The sequence below is a fragment of the Oncorhynchus masou genome, chromosome 21 (assembly GCF_036934945.1).
Source record: "Oncorhynchus masou masou isolate Uvic2021 chromosome 21, UVic_Omas_1.1, whole genome shotgun sequence".
NCBI classification, from domain to species: Eukaryota; Metazoa; Chordata; class Actinopteri; order Salmoniformes; family Salmonidae; genus Oncorhynchus; species Oncorhynchus masou.
The window spans coordinates 31,737,982-31,745,031 of record NC_088232.1 but is presented as its reverse complement, the minus strand read 5'-3'; positions in this window follow the sequence as shown (position 1 = coordinate 31,745,031).

Below are 7,050 nucleotides of genomic sequence, written 5' to 3'. Positions count from 1 at the left end.
TTTGTATAATTGACTTTGGTCTTTTGAGGACTGTTGTGATCTATTTTACTGTGGAATGATAATCACTCGAGCATGTTGTATGTGCGTGTGTGTGTTTGACTGACAGCCATATTATTGACGTTGGGACAACCTCTGCAGTGTAGGGCTGGGGGTCCTGTCTGTAGCTAATAAAAGCCAAATGCCCAGTACGTTTCCAATCATGATGCTGTTTAGATTCTCTCGGCACCCTCTGGAACCTCTGGTCGCTGAACTGCCGCTTCTAATCTGAGGAATTAGGCTCACTGACTGGTCCCCATTTCCCTCCCAAAGCAGAGCAGGAGACCGCCCTCTCCTCACACCCCCAACCAGGGTTTAGGAGGCTCCCTAATCCAGGAAATCTCCCTGGTCTCCCCCATACCCCGCAGGACGTTCCTAGAACAGGCAAGACAGCCTGCTGGCTATGAAAAATAACATCGGAGATCTGCTATCGTCAGGGATGTGAGTCATTGCTGGAGTATTCTGGTAAAGCTTTGCTAGTTTGGCTCTCTTATACAGTGCCTTTGGAAAGTATTCAGACCCCTTGACGTTACAGCCTTATTATACTAAAATGGATTAAATAAAACCATTTCCTCTGCAATCAACACACAATACCCTATAATGAGAAAGCGAAAAAAAGTTTAGGAATTTTAGCTAATGTAACTGAAATACCTTATTTACACAAGTATTCAGACCCTTTGCTATGAGACTGGAAATTGGGCTCAGGTGCATCCTGTTTTCATTGATCATCCTTGATGTTTCTACAACTTGATTGGAGTCCAACTTGATTGGATTTGGAAAGGCACATATATAGGGAAAGGTACCAAAACATTTCTGCAGCATTGAAGGACCCCAAGAACACAGTGGTCTCCATCTTTTTAAAAGGTTTTTATTTTATTACTTTTACCCCTTTTTCTCCCTAATTTCGTGGTATCCAATTGGTCAGTCTTGCCTCAACGCTGCAACTCCCGTACGGACTCGGAGAGGCGAAGGTCGAGAGCTGTGCATCCTCCGAAACACAACCCAGCCAAGCCGCACTGCTTGACACAATTTCCGCTTAAACCGGAAGCCAGCTGCACCAATGTGTCAGAGGAAACACTACACCTGGCCACTGTGTCAGCGTGCATTGCGCCCAGCCTACCACATTTGAAACAAAACAAAAAAATACAAACCTGTTTTTGCTTTGTCATTATTGGGTATTGTGTATAGATTTTGAGGGGGAAAAAAACAATTTAATCAATTTTAGAATAAGGCTGTAACAAAATGTGGAAAAAGTCAGGGTCTGAATACTTTCCGAATGCACTATGTGCATAGATGTATACAATAAAGTTTGGACACACCTACCCATTTCAAGGGTTTTTCTTTTATTTTTACGATTTTCTACCTTGTAGAATAATACTGAAGACGACAACTGTGAAATAACACATTTGGAATCATGTGGTAACCAAAAAAGTGTTAAACAAATCAAAATATTTTTGATTCTTCAAAGTAGCCACCCTTTGCCTTTGCACACTCTTGGCATTCTCTCAACCAGCTTCACCTGGAATGCTTTTCCAACAGTCTTGAAGGAAGATATATGCTGAACACACATGCTGAACATTTGCTGAACAGTTGTTGGCTGCTTTTCCTTCACTCTGGTCAGACTCATCCCAAACCATCTCAATTGGTTTCAGGTTGGGTGATTGTGGAGGCCAGGTCATCTGATGCAGGCCATATGATATCTCCAAAACCCACTGCTTGTATAGTGCCTTCAGAAAGTATCCACACCTCTCGTTTTCTACATTTTGTTGTTATACCCTGAATTTAAAATTGATTTAAATTAAGATTTAGATCTGTACTGTCCCTAGAATTTCTAAGCAAACAGCTGGAGGCAGGGCTTTCTCCTATAGAGCTCCATTTTTATGAAATGGTCTGCCTGCCCATGTGAGAAACGCAGACTCGGTCTCAACCTTTTAAGTCTTTATTGAAGACTCATCTCTTCAGTAGCTCCAATGATTGAGTATAGTCTGGCCCAGGAGTGTGAAGGTGAACAGAAAGGCACTGGAGCAACGAACTGCCCTTGCTGTCTGCCTGGCTGGTAACCATCTCTCCACTGGGAATTTCTGCCTCTTACCCTATTACAGGGGCTTACTGAGTCACTGTCTTACTGGTGCTCTTCCATGCCGTCCTGAGGAAGGGTGCGTCTCTTGAGTGGGTTGAGTCACTGACGTGATCTTGCTGTCCAGGTTGGTGTCCCCCCTCGGGTTCGTGCCGTGGAGGTTATCTTTGTGGGCTATACTCGGCCTTGTCTCAGGATGGTAAGCTGGTGGTTGAAGATATCCCTCTTGTGGTGTGGGGGCTGTGCTTTGGCAAAGTGCTTTGGCAAAGTGGGTGGGGTTATATCCTGCCTGTTTGGCCCTGTCCGAGGGTATCGTCGGACGGGGCCACAGTGTGTCTCGACCCCTCCTGTCTCAGCCTCCAGTATCTATGCTGCAATAGTTTGTGTCGGGGGGGCTAGGGTCAGTCTGTTATATCTGGAGTATTTCTCCTGTCTTATCCGGTGTCCTGTGTGAATTTAAGTATTTTCACTCTCACTCAGAGGACCTGAGCCCTAGGACCATGCCTCAGGACAACCTGACCTGATGACTCCTTGCTGTCCCCAGTCCACCTGGTCATGCTGCTGCTCCAGTTTCAACTGTTCTGCCTGCGGCTATGGAACTACTGCCTATTCACTGGAAGTGCTACCTTACCTGCTGTTTTAAACTCTCTAGAGACAGCAGATACTCTGAATGATCGGCTCTGAAAAGCCAACTGACATCTACTCCTGAGGTGCTGACCTGTTGCACCCTCTACAACCACTTTTTTTCCTAGCCACCGTGCTTCTACATCTGCATTGCTTGCTGTTTTGGTTTTTAGGCTGGGTTTCTGTACAGCACTTTGTGACATCAGCTGATGTAAGAAGGGCTTTATAAATCAATTTGATTGATGCATTACTCCATCACTCTCCTTCTCAGTCAAATAGCCTTTACACAGCCTGGAGGTGTGTTGGGTCATTGTCCTGTTGAAAAACAAATGATAGTCCCACGAAGTGCAAACCAGATGGGATGGTGTATCTCTGCAGAATGCTGTGGTAACCATGCGGATTAAGTGTGCCTTCAATTATAAATGCATCACATACAGTGTCACCAGCAAAGCACACAGACACCTCCATGCTTCACGATGGAACCACACATGCGGAGATCATCCGTTCGCCTACTCTGCATCTCACAAAGACACAGCAGTTTGAACCAAAACTCTCCAATTTGGACTCAGACCAAAGGACAGATTCCCACGGGTCTAATGTCCAGTTCTTGTGTTTCTTGGCCAAGCAAGTCTCTTCTTCTTATTGGTGTCCTCTAGTAGTGTTTTTTTTTTGCAGAAATTTGACTATGAAGGCCTGATTCACGCAGTCTCCTCTGTACAGTTGATGTTGAAATATCTGTTATCTGAACTCTGAAGCATTTACTTTGGCTGCAATTTCTGAGGCTGGTAACTCTAATGAACTTATCCTCTGCAACCGAGCTAACTCTGGGTCTTCCTTTCCTGTGGTGGTCCTCATGAGAGCCAGTTTCATAGCGCTTGATGGCTTTTGCGACTGCACTTGAAGAAACTTTCAAAGTTTTTCATTTTCTGCATTGGCTGACCTTCATGTCTTAAAGTAATGATGGACTGTAATTTCTCTTTGCTTATTTGAGCTGTTCTTCACATAATATGGACACAGCTGATTGGCTCAAACGCATTAGGGAAAGAAATTCCACGAACGAACTTTTAACAAGACACCTGTTAATTCACATTCAATAAGAGTACATTAGAGTGTCTAGTTTGAGAAACAGACACCCCACAAGTCCTCAACTGGCAGCTTCATTAAATAGTATGCGCAAAACACCCGTCTCAATGTCAACAGTGAAGAGGCTACTCCGGGATGCTGGCCTTCTAGGCAGAGGTCCTCTGTCCAGTGTCTGTGATCTTTTGCCCATCATAATTTTTTATTTTTATTGGCCAGTCTGAGATATGGCTTTTTCTTTGCAACTCTGCCTAGAAGAACAGCATCCTGGAGTTGCCTCTTCACTGTTGACGTTAAGATTAGTGTTTTGAGATACTATTTAATGAAGCTGCCAGTTGGGGACTAGTGAGGTGTCTTTCTCAAACTAGACACACTAATGTACTTGTCCTCTTGCTCAGTTGTGCCTCGGGGCCTCCCACTCCCCTTTCTATTTTGGTTAGAGCCAGTTTGCGCTGTTCTGTGAAGGGAGTAGTACACAGCGTTGTACGAGATCTTCAGTTTCTTGGCAATGTCTCGCATAGAATAGCCTTCCTTTCTCAGAACAAGAATAGACTGACGAGTTTCAGAAGACAGGGCTTTGTTTCTGGCCATTTTGAGCCTGTAATCGAACTTACAAATGCTGATGCTCCAGATACTCAACTAGTCTAAAGAATGACAGCTTTATTGCTACTTTAATCAGAACAACAGTTTTCATCTGTGCTAACTCTTTTGCAATTATGTTTTCTAATGATCAGTTTGCCTTTTAAAATTATAAACTTGAATTAGCTAACACAATGTGCCATTGGAACACAGGAATGATGGTTGCTGATAATGGGCCTCTGTACGCCTATGTAGATGTTCAATAAAAATCTGCCGTTTCCAGCTACAATCGCCATTTACAACATTAACAATGTCTACACTGTATTTCCGATCAATTTGATGTTATTTTAATGGACAAAAAATGTCTAAGTGACCCCAAAGTTTTGAATGGTTGTGTGTGTGTGTGTGTGTGTGTGTGTGTGTGTGTGTGTGTGTGTGTGTGTGTGTGTGTGTGTGTGTGTGTGTAATGTATGTATGTGTATATATATTACACACACACAGTTGAAGTTGGAAGTTTACTCGTTTTTCAACCACCACAAATTTCTTGTTAACAAACTATAGTTTTGGTAAGTCGGTTAGGACATCTACTTTGTGCATGACTTAAGTAATTTTTCTAACAATTGTTTACAGACAGATTATTTCACTTATAATTCACTGTATCACATTTCCAATGGGTCAGAGGTTTACAGTATAAGTTCACTGTGCCTTTAAACAGCTTGAAAAATTCCAGAAAATGATGTCATGGCTTTAGAAGCTTCTGATAAGATAATTGACATAATTTGAGTCAATTGGAGGTGTACCTGTGGATGTATTTCAAGGCCTACCTTCAAACTCAGTGCCTCTTTGCTTGACATCACGGGAAAATAAAAATAAATCAGCCAAGACCTCAGAAAAAAAAATGTAGACCTCCACAAGTCTGGTTCCTTGGGAGCAAACGCCTGAAGTACCATGTTCATCTGTACAAACAATAGCATGCAAGTATAAACACCATGGGACCACGCAGCCATCGTACTGCTCAAGAAGGAGACGCGTTCTGTCTCCTGGAGATGAATGTGCTTTGGTGCGAAAAGTGCAACTCAATCCCAGAACAACAGCAAAGGTACAAAAGTATCTATATCCACAGTAAAACGAGTCCTATATTAACATAACCTGAAAGGCCGCTCAGCAAGGAAGAAGCTACGGCTACAAAACTGCCATAAAAAAGCCAGATTACGGTTTGCAACTGCACATGGGGACAAAGATCGTACTTTTTGGAGAAATGTCCTCTGGTCTGATGAAACAAAAATAGAACTGTTTGGCCATAATGACCATCGTTATGTTTGGAGGGAAAAGGGGGAGCTTGCAAGCCGAAGAACAACATCCCAACCTTGAATCACGGGGTGGCAGCATCATGTTGTGTGGGTGCTTTTCTCCAGGAGGGACTGGTGCACTTCACCATATAGATGGCATCATGAGGCAGGAAAATTATGTGGATATATTGAAGCAACATCTCAAGACATCAGTTAAAGCTTGGTCGCAAATGACCCCAAGTGTACTTCCAAGTGTACTTCCCTGACCTCAATCCTATAGAAAATGTGTGGGCAGAGCTGAAAAAGCGTGTGCGAGCAAGGAGGCCTACAAACTTGACTCAGTTACACCAGCTCTGTAAGGAGGAATGGGCCAAAATTCACCCAATTTATTGTGGGAAGCTTGTGGAAGACTACCCTAAACGTTTGACCCAAGTTTTAAACAATTTTAAAGGCAATGCTACCAAATACTAATTGAGTGTATGTAAACTTCTGACCCACTGGGAATGTGATGAAAGATTAAATAAATAATTATCTCTGATTATTCTGACATTTCACATTCTTAATATACAGTGGTGATCCTAACTGGCCTAATACATGGAATTTTTACTAGGATTAAATGCCAGGAATTGTGAAAAACTGAGTTTAAATGTATTTGGCTGAGGTGTATATAAACTTCTGACTTCAACTGTACCTCCTGTGAGTCCTGCCCATCACCGGCAGCTAAAATGAAATCAAATGCTACAGTACGTCTGCCACTCTACACTCCTTTGCCTCCTCCACTGATGATACTGTCTGCACACACTAGAGTATCTAGTGTCCTGCCAAGCATATCTTTGCTCCAGGGGGTACTCTTTGCCTGCTCCAGTCTGTGTGCGCCCCCCCCCCCCTCAAAATACTGCTGACAGATCTTTTTATATATAATTATGATAAAACGTGGGCTTAAATATGTAATTCATATTACATCTGAACATTTTAAAAACAGGATAATCTGAGGGGGCACGTGCCCCCTATGGGCATGACACCTCTGCTCTCATTTTGCCCATAACGACACATATGTGTGACATCCAAACAGAAAAGTAATCCTTTGTCTGCTTGTGTGATTTCCCTCCGATGATTTAGGTTGCAAAGAGGCTTTTCTGAAAAGCATTTCAGCAAAGACACAGGTTTGTTAACCAGTAACAGATATGGAGTGTTATAGATTATAGCTATCTGTCATCACTGTTGTCGGTTGGTCAGCACACAGGTTCCCACTGAAATGGTGATAATCAGGAACATCACTACACTGATGGCCGTGTCTTATGTTCCCAAGGAAACCAGTATACCGTAAGCTACCAATATTCCTCACTGCACCATCTAGTGTTTGAC